We start from the raw sequence: 20,166 nt of genomic DNA on the forward strand, positions 1-20,166 counted from the left end.
CAACAGATGAATGGATAAACAAAATGTGGTATAGACAAAGGACAAAGGACATCAGCTACTAAAATGAATGAAATTCTGATACATGCTACATGGATGAACCTTGAAAACATGCTAAATGAAATAAGCCTGACAGAAAAGGACAAGTATTATATGACCCCACTCATTAGGTACCTAGGATTGGCAAACTCATAGAGACAGAAACTAGAATATAGGTTACAGGGGCTGGAGGAGGGGCAATAGGGAGTCATTGTTTAATGATTACAGAGTTTCAGTCTGGAATGATGAAAAAGTTCTGGAAACAGTGGTGATAGTTACACACACTGTACACTTAAAAATGGTTAAAATGGTAAATTTTATGTTATGGATATTTTACCACACACACACACACACAAATTGTACCTGTTTCTTTTTACTTTCTAAATGTGGCTACTAGAAAATTTTAAATTACACACATGGCCTGCATTATATTCCTACGGATGGCTCTGGGTTAAGAGACTACCCTAAAACCTTCCTCCACTTTGGCTCTGTGGCTTCACTGCTTTGCAACATTTTTCCAACATGAAGGAGGAGGGACTAAAGGATGACAAAAACAACCTTCCAAGTGAACAGACTGGGGTTTATGCAAATGCGCATTGTCTACCTTTCAACCTAGTCAGTTAGGAAGGTGATGTGCCGGAAAGGTGGCGACTGTTTCCCACCATTTCTGTCTCCTTTGCGAATGGCCTTCAAAGCCTGAGGATCACTTCCCCCACCCCCCCAAAATCCTCAGAGCTGGCAGATCTTCATCCTCCCAGGAAGGATTTGATTTCTGGAAGGAACCCAACATCATCTGGATCCAAGTGTGGTGAATCAGGTGGAGCCTCAAGCCCAGGAATACCATTTTTGGTCAAATACAAGGTTATGACGCTCAGACCCTAGGCAGATTGTTTGGGGTGGCTCAGAAACTGGCCCTGAAGTGAATTCCAAGGCTGCTGCAAGAATAGCTTTACTGGAGGAAACGTACAGCCCAGACAGGACACTATATCCTTACACCATGTGAATAGCAAGGTATAAAAAAGTTCTCTCATTTCTTCACAGTTGCACCTCATAAATATACACTTTTAAAAAATGCCTTTGGCCCTAAACTTTACATTTAAGGCTATAACAAGCCTAGTGGGCTTATCAATACTTAGATTTATTAGTGTTACTCACAGCAACATTGTTAAGAATATTTGTTTGTTTGTTTGTTTGTTTGTTTTGCGGTACGCAGGCCTCTCACTGTTGTGGCCTCTCCCGTTGTGGAGCACAGGCTCCGGACGCGCAGGCTCAGCGGCCATGGCTCACGGGCCCAGCCGCTCCGCGGCACGTGGGATCTTCCCGGACCAGGGCACGAACCCGCGTCCCCTGCATCGGCAGGCGGACTCTCAACAACTGCGCCACCAGGGAAGCCCAAGAATATTTGTAGTACAATAAAAACATGGGTCCAAGAGTCAGGCGGGGGCACAAACCCTGCTTCTATCAGCAATTCGCTACACTTTGGGCCAATCTCTTGACCTCCTACAGACTTGATGTTCTCAGGAGGCAAACAACAACAATAATATCTATTCAAAGCTATAATGCATTTAGGCGCTTTTTTTTTTAATGGCAATTAGGCAATATAACAAGAGCCATAAAAGTGATTATATCCTTTGAATAACTCACTTCCTAGAATCTACAGTAAGGAAACAATTCAAAAGAAGAAAAAGGCTTCAGGTACAAAAAAGTTCATGGCAGTGCTATTCATAATACTGAAAAGCAGGAAGCAACTAAAGTGTCCAACAATAAAGAAGCAATTAACCCAGTTATGGCACATCATGGGATATTCCCCGTTGGCGAAAATGGCAAGTACATATGTGGTGTATCAGGTCAGCAGAAAGTCTCTGCAAAACTATATTAAATGAAAAAAGAAAATAATTACATAAACACTTATGCAGCCATGTATAAACTATGATTTCACTGGCTAAAGATCAAAAGAGGCCATAAGAAAATGTAAATAGTTGCTGTTTAAGTGAAGGGCTCATAAGTTTTAATTGTGGGGGGAATATCATTGAAAAAAATAAATACAATCTAAAAGAAAAATCCATGCCTATCTACTCCTCTCACAAAGCTTTTATAGGGTCTAATGAAACGCTGCCCAAGAGAACTTTCTGCAATGATGAAAATGTTCTATACTTCTGTTCTCCAATATGGTAGCCACCAGCCCCATGTGGCTATTAAGCACTTAAATGAGGCTTACAGAACTGAATTTTTCATTTTCATTTTACTTTATTTATAGATAGTTGCATGTGGCTAGAGGACTCCCACATTGGACAGCGCAGGTACAACCAGAGGGTGGTTGTAATAAAGTTCTGGAAAACATAAAATGCTCTATACATCTTGTGTCTGCTTTAGAACTCCTGTGTAATTTTCTCTGTACCCCTACACTTTACTTCCCAGTCTGCCTACCAGGGTTTCTGGGTTTTCCTTTCCTGAATACAGAAGTCACAAGAGTCCTACTCATCCCTCCGCTCCCAACAAGGAGGCTCTTATCCCTCAGACTCCTTGACAGGCTTTGCTCCCCCCACCCCACCCCCGACACTGTCACAGCAGTAGCAGTAAGCGAATCATTTGCCAGATGTGCACAGCACTTTACAATCAGCATCTCATTCATTTCACAACCACTCTGGGAGGCGGGTATTACTAATGAGGATGAGGAAACCGAGGCTTGGGAGAGGTTATGTGGCTTACCCTGGGATTACTTGGCTGAGAAGTGGCAAAGTTAGGATTCAAACTGGCTGGTGGGTACAACTGAAACTTAGCTGGTTGTCAATGGTTTTCAAACTGCAGGCTGTGGCCAATTTGTGAGCCATGGAAAGCATTAACGGGGCTGTAGCTGACATTTTTTCCTCTTTAATTTTATTAACCAGTACTTTAATTAAGTAAATGACAATAGAAAATATCATATCAGTAAGGGTGAGTATTGTGTCCTGAAGCTTTTTTTTTTTTTTTTTTTTTTTTTTTTGCAGTACGCGGGCCTCTCACTGTTGTGACCTATCCCGCTGCGGAGCACAGGCTCCGGACACACAGGCTCAGTAGCCATGGCTTACGGGCCCAGCCGCTCCGCGGCATGTGGGATCTTCCCGGACCGGGGCACGAACCCATGTCCCCTGCATCGGCAGGCGGAGGACTCTCAACCACTGCGCCAGCAGGGAAGCCCCTGAAGCTTTTTTTTTTTAATAAGTTATATCCATCTACATCCAAGCAAGGATGTTCTGGGTCAAAATTCAAAATGTATTTCTTATTGTTTGAGAAATACTACACAGTCTAATGTTTTTACTTGCTCCACTATAAGCTCCTGGACAGCAGGGACCCAAGGTCCATCTTGAGTTTCTTCCAGGGCCTGACTCAGATATATGGTAACTGATGAAACCTATGGTTGCTTCCCACCTTTAAAGTAAGAGCAGATGGAGGAGGGGGAGCAGAGAGGCACGGTGCTTGCTTAAGCTCTACCAGTGAGTCAGGGCAACGCTGAACATCCCACTAGGTCTCTAACCCTGTGATGCTCCAAACTTGCTTAAGAGCAAACGTTTTTACACATGGGGGGAAACTCATACCCCCACCAGAATTTCATAAAAAGTACAGAGTCATTTATTATCAAACATGGTAAATAATTTCATAAGGTTATCAGACCCCTTGGGGCTCATCTGTGAATGCCAGATACCAGTGGTCTGAAGCATTCACTCACTGGATACATATTTACTGAGCATCATTCTAGTTCCTGCCATGGAGTTTTCATCCAATCGGAGGCACTCAAACACACACATATAGATATGTAATGGCAGCAGTATTATCAGAAATATAAGTAGGGAGATAAGGGGTGCTATTTTATATGAGGTAGTCAGGGAAAGGCCTCTCTGAGAAGGTGTCATTTCAGCAGAGGCAAGAAAAAAGTGAAAGAACAAGTCATTTCAATTCCTGTTAAGTACCCCAAGGTGAAGAAACAGCAAAGGATAAGGTCCTGAGGCAGGAATGAACTTTATGACCAAGGAGAAGAGAGTAGAGTGAGCAGCTGTGTGGGACCAGTAGAACGCTGGGTCGAAGGGGGGCCACTGGAAGGTTCTTAGCAAAGAAACGACATGATCTGACTCATTTTTAAATGGTCCCTGTGGCTGCTGTGTTGAGAACAGAATGTAGAGGGGCAAGAGTGGAAACAGGGAAACCAGTTAAGACTACTATATAATAGTCAAAAAGACACACTTGCACCAGGTAGCAGTAGAGGTGGTAAATTCTCAGGTTGTAGATATATTTTGAAGAGAGGGCCAACAAGATTTCTGAGATGAAATCTGAAAGTGAGAAATTAAAAATAAGACCTGAAGGTGAAACTATTCCGTATGATACTGTAATGGTGAATACAAGACATTAAGCATTTGTCAAAACCCATGGCACTGGACTTCCCTGGGGTCCAGTGGTTAAGAATCTGCCTTCTAATGCAGGGGACGCGGGTTCGATCCCTGGTCAGGGAACTAAGATCCCACATGCTGCAGGGCAACTAAGCCCGCGCACCACAACTAGAGAAGCCTGTACACCACAACGAAGAGCCTGCATGCTGCAACTAAGACCCAGCAAACTTTACAGCACAAAGAATAAACTTTAATGTACATGAATTTTTTAAAAAATCATTTAGGTATCCAGGATGGAATGCAGAATGTGACATTCTGAATCTAAATATATTAGAAATGGATGAAGTGATTTCACTGAAGGGTTAGGGAGAATCAGGTGCTGACCTCAGTAACTTCGGAAATGGATGGGGTTTGTAAGACTAAAGGCAAAACGAACTGTATATGTCACTGTACTCTAGTTAATAAAGTTGTTTCCGGGGCTTCCCTGGTGGGCAGTAGTTGAGAATGCGCCTGCCAATGCAGGGGACACGGGTTCGTGCCCCAGTCTAGGAAGATCCCACATGCCGCGGAGCGGCTGGGCCCATGAGCCATGGCCGCTGAGCCTGCGCGTCCGGAGCCTGTGCTCCGCAACGAGAGAGGCCACAACAGTGAGGCCCGCATACCACAAAAGAAAAAAAAATAAAATAAAAAATAAAGTTGTTTCCCACATGGGATATAGGTTACTAATTCTGAAACAACATACATGTACACTGGAATTGAACAGTTAAGTAAATGGATGGTAGATGGTGGGAGCTAGGTTTGTTACAGTTGGAGTAAAAGGTTACAGTTAAGCCAGAGGAGGCTAGAATGATCCATGTGAAATGGATGAGTGTTGCAGACATCAGTATAAACTCATATTTAGATTAATATAGATACAAAAGGCTACATATTTATATATATACATATGTGTGTGTGTATGTGTATATATGTAGAGAGGGAGAGGAGAAGGAAAGGAGAGGGAGAGGGAGATTAGTCTACACACATACATCTCTTGCTCTTTTGCTGACAGAGCCTAGAAACATGGGTATACCAGTAGCAATGAGCACACCTAGCACCCAGATCTTGGTGTCTGATACCATTCTCCAATAAAAGGAACCAGGGCTCCTGGGAGAAATGGTTAACTCTAGGACTGAAGCAGGAAATACACAAGATGAACCTGTAACAGAAAGTAAGAAAGTGTTCAAAAAAAACCAAAACACACTGATCGGGGTATGTCAAAGGGATATAGAAGCCACTTCACAGAGCTCCCAATCGCCAAAGCCAGAACAATTTGGACAACAAAATAAATTAAGTAGTACTGGATTATAACCCAAAGTATGAAAAGAAATATCCATGACTATACTGATATGAATGATTTAATAAATACACAAACTTCCCATGGAGAATTTCAAATAATTTATGTAGATAATCTGTCTTAAAGTGTGACGTATAATTCCACACTCCGTAAGCACGGGCTGCAGTGAGTGCATAATGACTTCCTTCCAAGAGTATAATATGGAAAAGTGGGGGAAGGGGAGTAACTTTACAGTGGAAGAACTTGACTACCTCAAGCTAGTGATCTGGGTTAACATCAACGGTGATAACTTATATTGAAAGTATATACCCTTGATGTGATATGATGAGAATGGCACTTTACTTCTGTGGTCTTCCTCCCCCAAACCTATAACTCCAATCTCATCATAAGAAAAACGCCAGACAAAAAAAGAAAGAAAGAAAGAAAAACATCAGACAAATCCCAGCTGAGGGTCATTTTACAAGATATCTGACCAGTAATACTCAAAACTGTCAAGTTTATCTAAACGAGGAAAGTCTGAGGAACTATCACAGTCCTAGAAGCCTAAGGAGACATGACTAAATGTAATGTGGCATCCTGGAACAGAAAAAGGACATTAGGAGAAAACTGAGCAAATCTGAAGAGACCATGGACTTTAGTTAATAATAATTTACTGATATCAGTTCATTAATTGTGACAAAAGTATTATACTAATGTAAAATGTTAATAGGGAAAACTGTGTGGGAGATATATGGGAACTCACTGCAGCATCTTCACAATAATTTTATAAATCTAAAATTGTTCTCGGGACTTCCCTGGTGGCGCAGAGGTTAAGAATCTGTCTGCCAATGCGGGGGACAAGGGTTCGAGCCTTGGTCCGGGAGGATCCCACATGCCATGGAGCAACTAAGCCCGTGCGCCACAACTACTGAGCCTGCGCTCTAGAGCCCGTGTGCCACAACTACTGAAGCGCACGTGCCACAACTACTGAAGCCCATGCGCCTAGAGCCCGTGCTCCACAACGAGAAGCCACCGCAATGAGAAGCCTGCTCACCGCAACTAGAGAAAGTCCGCGTGCAGCAACGAAGACCCAAAGCGGCCAAAAATAAATAATTTTTTTTTTAAAAAGATGATTCTTAAAAAAAAAAAAAAGAATCCGCCTGCCCGTGCACCACTACTGAGCCTGCGCTCTAGAGCCCGCAAGCCACAACTACTGAGCCTGCACTGTAGAGCCCCTGTGCCACAACTGCTGAAGCCCCGCGCACCTAGAGCCCGTGCTCCACAAGAGAAGCCACTGCAATGAGAAGCCCGCGCACTACAAAGAAGAGTAGCCCTGGGGCTTCCCTGGTGGCGCAGTGGTTGAGAATCTGCCTGCTAATGTTGGGGACAGGGGTTCGAGCCCTGGTTGGGAGGATCCCACATGCCGCGGAGCAACTGGGCCCGTGAGCCACAACTACTGAGCCTGCGCGTCTGGAGCCTGTGCTCCGCAACAGGAGAGGCCGCGATAGTGAGGCCCGCGCACCGCGATGAAGAGTGGCCCCCGCTTGCCACAACTAGAGAAAGCCCTCGCACAGAAACGAAGACCCAACACAGCAAAGATAAATAAATTAATTAAAATTTTTAAAAAAAGAGTAGCCCCCACTCGCCGCACTAGAGAAAGCCCGCACGTAGCAACGAAGACTCAACACAGCCCCCCCCAAAATAAAAATAAATAAATTAATAATAAATAAATAAAATAGTTATTAAATAAAAAGTTTATTGGAAAAAAAAGTCACTATTTCAAAATAAATAACCCCTGAGACATGTATAGCTGTCCAGACTTAGCAAACAGAAACTAAGTCTTCTCTTAGATTGAAAGAGACAGAGTCCAGGGATGTTGGTAGGGGATCCTCGGCTTCTAATCAAGTGATTTAAAAATTCTGTCCTGAGAATTCAAAGAAAACAGACTGGGGAACAGAAAATCAGTGTCAGGAATTACTGCCTTACAGCCATGGGCTGTATACCCAGACCCGTCCCATTAAAACAAATTCCCCCCAAAGCTGCTCAAAACTGGGTTAGAATTTTGTCCTATGGAAAGGCAAGCCATCTCCTAGAGCAGTCAAAACTGGCAGCCAGTAGGCTGAAGCTGGTGGGCAGATGTCCTACAAAATGTAATTATTAAATCCGAATTTGTTGCCACCACTTAAAAAGTGAAATTTCACATACTCGTTTCCCACTTCCCTTAGCGAACACGCACTGTGCATTTACTAAGCGCCTTGCATTCACCAACTCATTTAATCCTCAGATTAACCCTACCTGTGCGCCCATTTTACAGAGGAGGAAACTGAGAACCAGAGAGACACCCAGAGCTCGCCCACGGTTACAAAGCAATAGGGGACACTCAGGGGTCAAACCCCAGCCAGACTGACTCCAGGGCTCTGGCTCCTCCTAAAGCTCCGTCAGTGGGAAGAAAGGCCAGGTCACAACTGTGAGGAGCACCGGGTTCTGGTCCCGCTCAGAACTAAAGCGCTGAGGGACAGCAAGACAGGCTCTCCGCCCCCCTGGGACTCCAACTCCCCTCCTAAGTAACTTCCGAAAGAGCGACCCAGGAAGTTATTTCCGCCGCGCACGGAGTGGCCCACGGGCCGGCAGAACAGCGCCGCCCGCAGCGCCCGAGCTTAAGCCCCTCTCCGTACCTCAGCATCTGCGATTCTACCCCGCCCCGAAGCCCGGGACCGGCCACGGCGTGACCGCACTCACCTCCAGCGCCGCCGCACCGCGCCCCCGGAAGTGGTTCCTTGCGACCTCGGTCCCGGAAGTGACGCTCCTGAGCAACCAGCGGGCTCAGCTCCGACCGCCTTCGTTGCTAAGGTTGGTGGATCCGGGCCGCTGAGCTTTGTCAGACCTTTGTCCCAACCCAGTGGGTTTGAACTGGACGGAGAGCACTACGGAAGTGAGATCCAGACACCGTCGATTCTTCAAGCCCCTTTATCACAGCCCATTTCAGCAAATGTTTATACACATTTACAGAAGCCTTTTTTTTTTTTTGAAGTAGATCTACAATGTGTAAGTTTCAGGTGTACGGCAGAGATTCTGTTATATACATATACATATATATGTGTATATATATATATTCTTTTTCAGATTCTTTTCCATTATAGGTTGTTATAAGATATTGAATATAGTTCCCTATGCTATACAGTAGGTCCTTGTTTATTTATTTTATATATAGTAGTGTGTATCAGTTAATCCCAAATTCCTAATTTATCTCTTCCCCCCTTCCCCTTTGGTAACCATAAGTTTGTTTTTTATATCTGTGAGTCTATTTCTGTTTTGTAAGTAAGTTCATTTGTATCACTTTTTAAAATTCAACAGGTGATATCATATGATATTTGTCTTTCTCTGACTTACTTCACTTAATATGATAATCTGTAGGTCCATCCATGTTGCTGCAAATGGCATTATTTTGTTCTTTTTTATGGCAGAGTAGGTGGTATATATGTACCACATCTTCTTTATCCATTCATCTGTCAGTGGACATTTAGTCTGCTTTCATGTCTTGGTTATTGTTAACAGTGCTGTTGTGAACATTGGGGTGCATGTGTCTTTTTGAATTAGAGTTTTCATCTTTTCTGGACATAAGCCCAGGAGTGAGATTGTTGGATCATATGGTAACTGTGGTTTTTTAAGGAACCTCCATACTGTTCTCCATAGTGGCTGTATCAATTTACATTCCCACCAACAGTGCAGGAGGGTTCCTTTTTCTCCACACCCTCTCCAGCATTTATTATTTGTAGACTTTTTGATGATGGCCATTCTGACCAGTGTGAGGTGATGCCTCATTGTAGTTTTAATTTACATTGTATAGAAGACTTAGTTCTATCCCAGGCCCTGAGCTAAGAGCCTACAATGAAATGCAGAGAGGAGACAAACAAGCACAGTTTTGTAATTCAGACAGAAGCAAATTATTAAAATTCATTCAAAACATTCACCAAGTACCTACTCTATGGCTTGTGCTGGTTGTTGAACCAGACAGGTGGAGTCTCTGCCTTTGTGGAGCTTAAGTTTGAACATATTATCATATAATGTGATAAGTGGATGGCAGCACAGAGTTCCTGACTGAGTATTGATGGGGCAAGTAATGGGGAGAAAGGAGATCTAGTAGGACTTGGTAATCAGCCTCCACTATGGACCTGAGTGATTCTTGACTCCTGGTATCCATGCCTTTGTATAGCGCCTTCCCACATTGAATAGGGCTGACAGATATAGTCAATAGGATATTGTGGAAATCTTGGAGTATGAGTTCCAAGATGAAGACATAAAAGACATTGTTCTTCCTCATTGCTCTCTCTTGATCATTCATCAGGGATCCATGTTGTGAGGACACTCAAGCAGCCGTGGGGAGAGGCTTGCATGAATAATAACCAAGCCTCTTGCCAACAACCACCTCCAACTTGCCAGCCATGTGTGTGAACCATCTTGGGAGTAGATCCTCCAGCTTCAGTCAAACCTTCAGGTAACTGCAGCCCTGGCCAAAATCTTGACTATAATCTCATGAGAGACCTTGAGCCAGAAACAGTCAACAAAATCACTCTTGAATTCCTGACGCATAGAAGTTGTGAAATAATAAATATTACTACTTTAAGCTCCTAAGTTTCAAGGTAATTTTTTTTCAGCATAGATAACTAGTACAGAGAAGATCAAGGAGGAGGGGTTGGATGCTAAAGATTCAAAAAAGAATGAGACTTAATCTTAGCCTCAAGGAGCTCACTCTCTCCTGGAGGACACAGACAGAAATAATTATAATTCACTCAACATCCACTAATCCCATACTATGTGAGATGATATGGAGGATCCAAAGATGTATTATTTATTCATTCATTCAACAAATATTTATGGAGTTTCTATTCTGGATCATACACTATGGAATCAGGAAGGCAATAGTGAGTAAGTGGGTCCCTACCCTCACTGTGTTTACAGACCGGGGGTTATCTGACACCCTCATTAATCAATCACAAAGAAATGTATATTTATGAACCATGAGGTGTGTAGGGAGGAAATAAGAGGAAACCATGAGAGAATAAATAACATGGGAGATACAATCAAGAAAGGGTGATCAGGGAAGGCCTCTCAGTGGAGGTAACATTTAAACTTAGAAACAAAGAATGAATAGGAATTTGCCAGGCACAAAAGGAATAAGCATGTTGGGAGGTGGAAAGGCTGTTGGAAAGGCTTGGCGCATAAGACAGTGGGGAGAAGGTGAGGCCTGAGAGGTACAGATATTTAGGGAACTTCCCTGGCTGTCCAGTGGTTAGGACTCAGTGCTTTCACTGCTGTAGGCCCGGGCCCAGGTTCCATCCCTGGTTCGGGAACTGAGATCCCACAAGCTGTGCTTGCCACAGTCAAAAAAAAAAAAGAAAGGAAGGAGGGAGGGAGGGAGGAAAGAGAGAGAGAGAGGAAGGAAGGAAGGGAGGGAGGAAGGAAGGAAGGAAAGAAAGAAAAAGAAATGAAGAGAAACAGAGAGAAAGAAAGGAAGCAAGGAAAGAAGGGAGAGAGGGAGAGAGAAAGAAAGAACGAAAGAAAGGAAGAAAGAGGGCTTCCCTGGTGGCGCAGTGGTTGAGAATCCGCCTGCCGATGCATGGGACAAGGGTTTGTGTCCCGGTCCAGGAAGATCCCATATGCCACGTAGCGGCTGGGCCCGTGAGCCATGGCCGCTGAGCCTGCGTCCAGAGCCCAGAGCCTGTGCTCCGCAACGGGAGAGGCCACAACAGTGAGAGGCCCGCGTACACAAAAAAAAAAAAAAAAAAAAAAAGGGAAGAACGAGAAAAAGAAAGGAAGAGAGAGAGAAAGAAAGGAAGCAAGGAAGGAAGAAAGGGTGGGAGGGAGAGAGAGAGAAAGGAGGGAAAGATACAGATATTTACGACAAGACTTGGTACTTGTCCTGCAGGGGCTCACTGTGGGGTGTGGATGAGGAGGGTCATAGGAGACAGAGATGTCTTATATGTTGAACTGTGTCCCCCAAAAAAGATTTGTTGGAGAACTAACCCCACTACCTCAGAATGTGATCATATATGGAGACAGGGTCTTTGCAGAGGTAGTCAAATTAAAATGAGGTTATTAGGATGGGCCCTAATCCAATATGACTGGTGTCTTTATTAAACAGGGAAATTTGGACACAATGCACACATAAGAGAGAATGGCATGTGAAAATGAAAGCAGAGATCAGAGTGATGCTTTTACAAGCCACGGAATGCCAAAAATTGCCAGCAAAGCACTGTAAGCTACGGGAGACATGGAACAGATTCCTCCCCACAGTCCTCAGCCTTGATTTCTGATTCCTAGCCTCCAGAACTGTGGGGAAATAATTATCTGTTATTTAAGCCACCCAGTTTGTGGTCCTGCGTTATGGCAGCCGTAGCAAACGAATACAGATGTGCAGGTACTTTGAAACTTGTTACTATCTGTATCCAAATGTGAAAAATCCCCAGCATGGCTGCTGCAAGCACAGCTACTTTCTTACTTTCTGGAAGCTTCCGGAGGAATCCAGCTGAGTCTTACTCATCTCTGTGCCCCGCATGGCTTCATTAGCACCCCAGCATGGTGGAGAGCTCTGTGGCGTGCTTGTTCCTATCCATAATATCTATGCGAGGCACACTCCATGCACGATGAAAGAGAAAAAGTTGAAAAAGGCATGGTGTCTGCTCTGAGAAAATTTTATAAACTAGATTAACACGACGGGGTGAACCAGTGTGAAATGATTAATTATAGCTGCCATCTATTGAGTATTCGCCAGGTGTGCAGCACTTTACATATATCAATATTCTCCCCCCCAGCAAACCTGTAAGGCAGGTATTATTCCCGTCTACAGATGAAGAAACCTAGGGCTGGAGAAGTTAAGCAACTTCCCCAAGTCCCCACAGAGACTGCATGCATAACCACTGCACTACCCAACTAAGCTGTTCAAGCCAGATGAGCACTCCAGGCATGAGTGCTCTAGGATGAAGGGAAGCATCAGCAGAGAATGAGGTATCTGGGAAGGCTTCATGAGGGAGGTGGCTCGATGTGGGTCCAGGATGATGGGCTGGATTTGGTTATGGGCAAAGGAAAGTAGAGGCACAAGACTTGCTTTTTCACCTCCTAGCCTTTGCCTTTGTTGGTGTCTTCGCCTAGAATGCTCTCTTCTCCCAGCTCTTTACAAGACAGGCTCGTTCTCATCCCTCAGGGCTCGGCCCAAATACTACTTTTCAGAAAGGGCTTCCGTGATTGCCCTTTCTAGCTAATTGTTTTTTTTTTTCTAGAAATGGCTCCAGCAGTATTGCCCATCCCATAGGGGCTCTTCTGCCCCATGACTGCTTGGACCCATAGCGTACAGTGGAAGAGATGTTGCGTCCGTTTCAGGCATGGCACTTAACTGTCCTGGAAGTCAGTCACCATGTAAGAAGTGCGACCAGCCTGAGACCACTGAGCTGGGAGAAGCCCAAGCCACGTAGGGAGGAAGGGAATCAGAGGAGCATCAGATACCAGACCCAGGAGTGAAGAAGCCATCTTGGAGAGGTGGAAAGATGGACAGGTGTGTGATACAGCAAAGATGGTAGAATGTTAAGTGTAGAATCTAGGTGGTAGGTATAGCGTGTGCTGTGTAATTCTTTCAACTTTTTTTGTATGTTTGAAATTTTTCACTACAAAGTTGTGGGCAAAAAAGAAACCATCTTGGAAGTGGACTCCCCAGCCCCAGACACCTCAACTGATACCACATGGAGCAGAGATGAACCTCCCAGCCCAGTCTTTCCCAAATACCTGACCCACAAAATCATGATCTAAATAAATGGGTATTTTAAGCCACTAAGTTTTGGGGTATAGATTACAGAAATTCTCTTTCTAAGTAGACCTTCCTTACTTTCTATCACAGCTTCCTGCCTGTTTCTTTTATAACATTATCACAATCTGTAATTGTCTTATTTGCCTATTTATCATCAGTTTCTCCCCCTCTAGAATGTAAACTCTATTTCCTTTGTTCACTCCTGCCTCTTAGCACCTAGCACACTGCCTGGTACATGTAGGCTCAAATGAATGTTTGTTGAGTGACTAACTGGGACCAGGAGATGGAGCCTTTCTGAAGAGTACTAGAAGACAACATGGAATTCACAGAATAGGGGGAAAGCTGGTATTTGTCACTTGGGCTGCCCCAAATCTGAACCCCCATTTGTGGGAATCCCAAGAGGTAGGAAGAGGCAGACGGATGGGATGCACACACCCTCTCCTCAGTCCCTGCTGGAGCAAAGATGCTGAACTTAACCACGACCCATCAGAAGCCCCCGCCCCAGGTAGCAAGGCCAGCTGCAAGGGTCAGCCAGAGACTGTGGTGAGTTCTGAGTCCAGGACCTTGTTCAGAGCAGGGATCTTGGCCACACCTGGCCTTGGGTGGGGTTCCTGCCTGAGCCCAGTTCTGCAGTGTTCCATCAACTCCTTCTCTGCCCTTAGGTTCAGCTCCAGGGAGAAACCAGGAATGCTGAGTATGGTACATCCTGATGAATCCAGAATGCAGGACCAAAACGAGGGGCCGCTTTCCTCCAAATGGTGAGGACATCTTCTACGTGCCAGAAAGGCCAGCAATACATTCATTTCAGAACCAACAGAGCCCAAACAACAGTGGAGGCTCACCATATTCTGGACTCTTTTTCTGGGCCTCCAGGAGCCTTCTAGCAGATAACGAACTTTGATAGTTCAAGGCCTGTCCTCTTGCTTTCTACAAGGTGTGAACTAAGGGCTGGATTCCACACTTGGGTGTCTATAAACCCATGGTACCCAGGTCCTATTCCTGTGCTGTAGGATCTTCCAGAAGCAGGTCTGCTACAAAGGAGGTGCAGTTCACATTTCAATGCTGGGCTCATTGGAGAGGTCATCAAACAGAATTTCCATCAGAAGGTAGATTACATGTCAACACCACAGAGGGTTTGCCCTTCCCAGGAAAATCCAAATGCTATAACTTGTTCTTGAGACCCAAGGTTTCCCACAGTTTTGAAATCTGAAAAGCTTTATCCAGCAGACATCCATTAAGTGCCAACTGTATGTCAGGGAGACACTGGAGACAAGATCTTGGGCTCTGGTGGGAGAGACAGACATAGACACTAACACAGTAGGATATTTTGATTTCTACAAAGGAAGTGTGTGCAGAATGACATAAGAACCCGGGAGAAGCATCAGATTCTGCCTTTGGCAATCATGGAAGGCTTCCCAGAGTAGGTGACTTTCAATCTGTAGGAGGAGGTTACAACTGAAGCAGAGGCCCAGGCCGGAGCTCCTACTTCCAAATCCCCCTGAGGAAAGAGTCCAGAACTTCATCTCCCTGCTTCAGCCATGGAAGCAGCAAAAGCTTCACACACAACCAACATCTGGATGGTATTAATTACCTCCACATTTATGAAGTGCCTCATTAAACTTGACTCAAACCAACGGCATAGTTGGCTCCCTGGGTTAAATCCACGCTAAATATTCAGTTAACACACAGCACAAGCGAATCATATTTGGTGGGGTTCAGTTTACTTGTCCTGTGAAGGTGCTTTTCCAGCTGAATAATGATGGTGCCTTTTAATTGCGTGCTGTCTTCCTCCCGGGGGACTTTAGGTGGGACCATCTTCCCAGAGGGAGCCAGAAACTGGGTGTCGTCATCTCCATTTTATAGTTGCATGGACTCAGTAAAGAGACCTGGCCCCAGCCGCATGAACTGGAATCTTAGTCCTCCCTCGGGGTCCAGCTCAAATTACCTCATCTTAAAAGATCTTTTGGTTCCCCCATCAGAATTTCCCTGCCATACATGACCCTGGAAGCAGCTGAGAGAAATGGCTGAGCCCTCACTGTGTACAGAGCTCTGTGATGGATAGTTGACAGCATTCACTCACTGGATCCAACATCACTGAGGGTGTGTTCCCATTTCACAGCTGAGGAAACTCAGGCACAGAGAAGCTGAGTGATAGGTCTTGGATTACACAACTAATTAGTCAGGATTCAAACCCAGGCCTCTAAGCCCATTGTCTTAACCACATACAATCCTGGCACATTCATTCATTCATTCAACAAGTATTAATTGAGCACCTATGGTACACCCAGTGCTTGCCAGGAGTATAGTACTTGCTAGGGATGCAGTAGGGAAGGAAACATGATCTTTGCCCTAACAAAGATTATCATCTAGCAGGGAAGATAGATGTGAAACACTTCCACAATCATTTAATTACATACCAGGCATCAGGCAATGTTAGCAGAATTTAACTGAACTAGCTAAGACATTAGCAGGGCAAGAAAAGAAATCAGGTCTCTGGATGGCTCTTTCTTGTCTGCAATTCAGGAGTCAGTCAACTCTTCCTTTTTTCTTAGATTCTGTAGCTAAGCAATGCCTACAGAGGCCCACAATTGCTTTGGGAGTTTCCAGAAACCACTTCCCTCTCTGAATCACGGCTTTCCCAGCTATAAAATGAGGATGAAAATAGCAAAATACTGGAAGTAACCCAAATATCCATCAACAGGGGACCACTTAAAGAAGTGGTGCTACATCTACACCCTGGAATATGCAGCTCTTAAAAGCATGAGGCAACTCTAAATGCTGGAGAAGGATCGCTAAGACCTGGACCCCAGGGAGTCATGGGGTGACTTACTTTTTTTTTTTTTTTTTTTTTGGTCGCACCACATGTGGGTTCTTAGTTCCCTGACCAGGGATCGAACCCGTGGCCCCTGCATTGGAAGCACAGAGTCTTAACCACTGGACCACCAGGGAAGTCCAACTTACTCTTAATGTGTGCCATTTTGTACCTTTAGAATTTTGCACTCTGTGCATGTACCTTATCAAAACATAAATTCAGGGCTTCCCTGGTGGCGCAGTGGTTGAGAGTCCGCCTGCCGATGCAGGGGATATGGGTTCGTGCCGCGGAGCGGCTGGGCCCGTGAGCCATGGCCGCTGAGCCTGCGCGTCCAGAGCCTGTGCTCCACAATGGGAGAGGCCACAACAGTGAGAGGCCCACGTACAGAAAACAAACAAACAAACAAAACAAACAAAAAAAATACAAAAAAACCCCATAAATTCAAGGAGATTTTAATACAACATTTTGATGGGGATAAAAAAGCAGTCAAATAGCCAGGCTCACATGGGCCCATTGGTGGTATTATTGTTAGTTTCAAAGGAGAGGTTAGATTTGGCAGCCCTTGGAAAATCTAAAACAATTAGGGCACATGTTGCTCCTAATGAGATGAGGGAGGAATAAGGGCCAAACGGAGAAGAAAGGAGGAGGAAATGAGGAGGAAAACAAAGAGGCCAGGCAGAGGCCGACAGAAAAAAATCCACAATTACTTTAGTGCCGCTGAGACCCCAAGGCAGCTGTGCTACCTGCTTCTTTCTAGCCAGCTGCCAGGTTGCCATGGTAATGTAATAGCCAGTGGTAAGCTTATTTATGATTCTGAAAACATAAAAAAAAAAAAAAAAAACCCCACCAGCAAGCTGCAGATATGCAGCAGTGAGCAGAGAAGGTACCTGCATGAGAGGAGGCGTCAAGGTGACCTTCCTGGAGCTTGAGATACCCCGTTGAAAACTGGTGGGGTCAGCCTAGAGCAGCGGGTTGCAAACGTGAACATGTAGCCAAATCATCTGGAAGGCCGGTTAAAACACAGATTGCTCCGGGCTTCCCTGGTGGCGCAGTGGTTGGGAGTCCGCCTGCCGATGCAGGGGACGCGGGTTCGTGCCCCGGTCCGGGAGGATCCCGCGTGCCGCTGAGCAGCTGGGCCCGTGAGCCATGGCCGCTGGGCCTGGGCGTCCGGAGCCTGTGCTCCGCGATGGGAGAGGCCACAGCAGTGAGAGGCCCGCAAAAAAAAAAAAAAAAAAAAACACGGATTGCTCCACCGATCCCTGGAGATTCAGATTCAATAGGTCTGCTGGGCTGGGGCATTTCTAACAAGTTGCCAGGAGGTATGGAAACCGACGTATGGGGACCACCATCCTAATGATCTCTAAAGGCCTCTCCAACTCAAGATTCCATGAGCTGTGGGCTCCACCTCCCGCTCACCCTGAAATAGATACTGCTTAAGTATTTAGGGGTAAAGCACATCCAGCCCTTCTATCAGCTCCTCCATTAACTAAGTAGTTACAACATCCTGACAGAGGACCCACGTGGGTTGTAAGGTAGCCCTAAGCACCTGGTGGGCCAAGGGCTTAGAGGGCAGTTGCCGAAGCCGAAGCCAGCACCTCATACGAGCAATTGCTTGGGAAGATTGGCCAGCATTCCAGCTGTCTTTGCCAGAACTCTCTCATGGGGCCAATTAACTGGGTGTTATGGCCAACAGGTGCCACTGGGCCAGAGGAAAGGCGTCTGCCAGTCAAGACTGTGGCTGAGCAAGGGCCAGAGCTGGTGGGAGAGGATTTGAAAATGACAGAAGCCAAATCTTCAGGCACTATAATTTACCGCAGTGGAATTCTGATTCCCCACAGAAATGGAGGCAAGCAGACAAATCCAAACACCCAACCCCATCCAACGCACACGGCATCCCAAGTGAGAAAGTTCATGGCTGGGGCAGGATGCAATACTTGTGACAAGTCCTTCAAATTCAGGACTTCTTGTACATTCAACAAATATTTTTAGAGCACCCGTGTTGTGCCAGACACTCTGCTGGGTGCTGCACACATGGGCGGTGGGCAAGAGTGGCCCCTGCCCTCATGGAGGCTACATTTAAGTAAAAGGAAACAGACATTATTCAGAGAATCAGATGGTTTAATTGTGCTGTGGTTACATAAGTGAATGATTTTGTACTTAGAAAATAATGCTTAGGTATTTAAGGGTAAAGGGGCAAGATGTCTGCAACTTATTCTCAAGAAGCTCAGAAAAAAATAACAATCGATATATTATCTATATATGTATGATTATATTTAACACACACACACAGAAAATGATACAGCAAATGTGACAAAATGTTAATTGTTGAATCTGGGCCAAAAAGTAAACGGGAGGGAGTTCTTTGTATCATTCTTATTTTTCTGAAAGCTTGAAATTCTTTCAAAATTAGAAATTTAAAAAAGGATCACATTCTGAAATTGCAACTTGTCCTTTCTCTTAGCATTACAGATTTTTGCCAAAAGAACTTTTTTGTGTCAAATATTGATGTGTGGAAGTGAAGGAGCTGGTCTGCTGAACCAGGAGTAGTTTGAGATACTGAAATGTCATTTTTGCACCTTTGAATCCTTTGCAGGCTAGCTTTGTATAAACGTATCCTTTGTTTTCCTATTGTAAATATTTAGACCATAATTTCATTATAAATAAGTGAATAAATATTCAAAAAAAATTTTAAGGCTCACATAAATACATGACAAATTATAAACAGTGAAGAGTGCTATTTTTTTTTTTAAAGTATGTAGTGGTGTAAGGACCTAAAGACAGAGTGATTTGTCTTAGATAGGGAGGTCAAGGAGGGCTTCCTGGAGGCGGCAGGTTTGAGCTGAGGTCTAAGTGAAAGATGACCAGAGGAGGAGAGTTCCTTCCAGGAAGAGGACACAGCTCCAGCAGGTCTTCACGGGAAAGAGCAGAGCACCCTGGAGGAACCAAAGGAAAGAAATCAGGGCAGCTGGAGCTGAGCGCTACACATCCTCTCCTTCCCAGCAGAATGGCAAGGAGCTGGGTCAGTGGCAGGGTTTCTAGAAAGGGCTGCTATTCTGGCCCAGGATGAGGTCTGTTTTGTTTCTCCCTTACCCTTTCCAGCTCACGTTCTCATGTATCTTCCTCTGGCTCCCCTCCGACCCCAGGTCTTAAGATTCTGCTCGAATGCAGCTCCCCAGGCCAAGGTCCAGAATCCCAGCAACATATGGCAATGTGAGCTGACATCTTCTCACTGGCCCCTTCCCTTTAGCTCCATCTCAGCCCCCAATCCCTGGTTGCCATCCGTCAACCCCTTTACCTGCCATAAAAAAACCCACTGGTCTGTCATTTAAACTTATTTCTACAATTTGCTTCCCGGGCCTCAGGCAACCAACTCCATCTGTGGATGCCTCTGTGCAGTTTCCATCTGGTCTCCATCCACCGCTGGTTTCCTGAGAGCTCATATAGAGCTGCCTTTTGGATTTCCTCCAGGGGCTCAGCCAAGTGCAACCCCAGGTGATTCTGGAGCATGAACCTGTATGATAAAAGTGTGGTGTCTCCATGGCATCCTTCATCTAGGTTAGCCAAGCATTTTGCAGACATGAGGTATCATGGAACCAAACCCTGGTAACACTTTCTAAAGTCCAGGGGATGAGCGCCATTTCGTTAGGTGTTCACTGAATCACAGAGTTAAGAACTCAAAAGGCAATTTTGAGATCCTGGGGTCGAACACTCTCATGATGCAGATCAGCTCAGAGAGGTGAAGTAACTTGGCCAAGGTTGCAGAGCAAGTTTGTAGAGGAGCTGGGCCTATAAACCAGGTTACCTGAAGCTCAGTGGAAAGGCAGAGTCCAGTTAATGCACCAGGTAA

The 20,166-nt window shown here is 45.1% G+C and overlaps 1 protein-coding gene and 1 long non-coding RNA gene across 9 annotated transcripts in view; one reads left to right on the top strand and one right to left on the bottom strand.

The window, feature by feature from the left end:
• MANBAL (mannosidase beta like) overlaps nucleotides 1-8,508 on the bottom strand; it is a 32,509-nt gene extending 24,001 nt beyond the window's left edge. The window contains exons 1-2 of one of the 8 annotated variants that reach the window (XM_067012307.1): nucleotides 8,385-8,452; nucleotides 5,467-5,592 (exon numbers count right to left, since the gene is read on the bottom strand). The gene's annotated coding sequence lies outside the window, so the exon portion shown is untranslated. Of the gene's footprint in view, nucleotides 1-5,466; nucleotides 5,593-8,004 lie in introns of all 8 variants that reach the window. The other 7 variants (XM_067012308.1, XM_059038113.2, XM_067012309.1 and 4 more) reach the window with 7 other exon arrangements.
• LOC131741314 (uncharacterized) lies at nucleotides 8,472-17,333 on the top strand. The gene is made up of 6 exons (XR_010836362.1): nucleotides 8,472-8,754; nucleotides 10,055-10,204; nucleotides 11,852-12,127; nucleotides 12,522-12,714; nucleotides 12,987-13,258; nucleotides 14,170-17,333. It is a non-coding gene; the product is annotated as an uncharacterized lncRNA (long non-coding RNA).
• The last annotated feature ends 2,833 nt before the right edge of the window (nucleotides 17,334-20,166 follow it).

The sequence above is a fragment of the Kogia breviceps genome, chromosome 14 (assembly GCF_026419965.1).
Source record: "Kogia breviceps isolate mKogBre1 chromosome 14, mKogBre1 haplotype 1, whole genome shotgun sequence".
NCBI lineage: Eukaryota > Metazoa > Chordata > Mammalia > Artiodactyla > Physeteridae > Kogia > Kogia breviceps.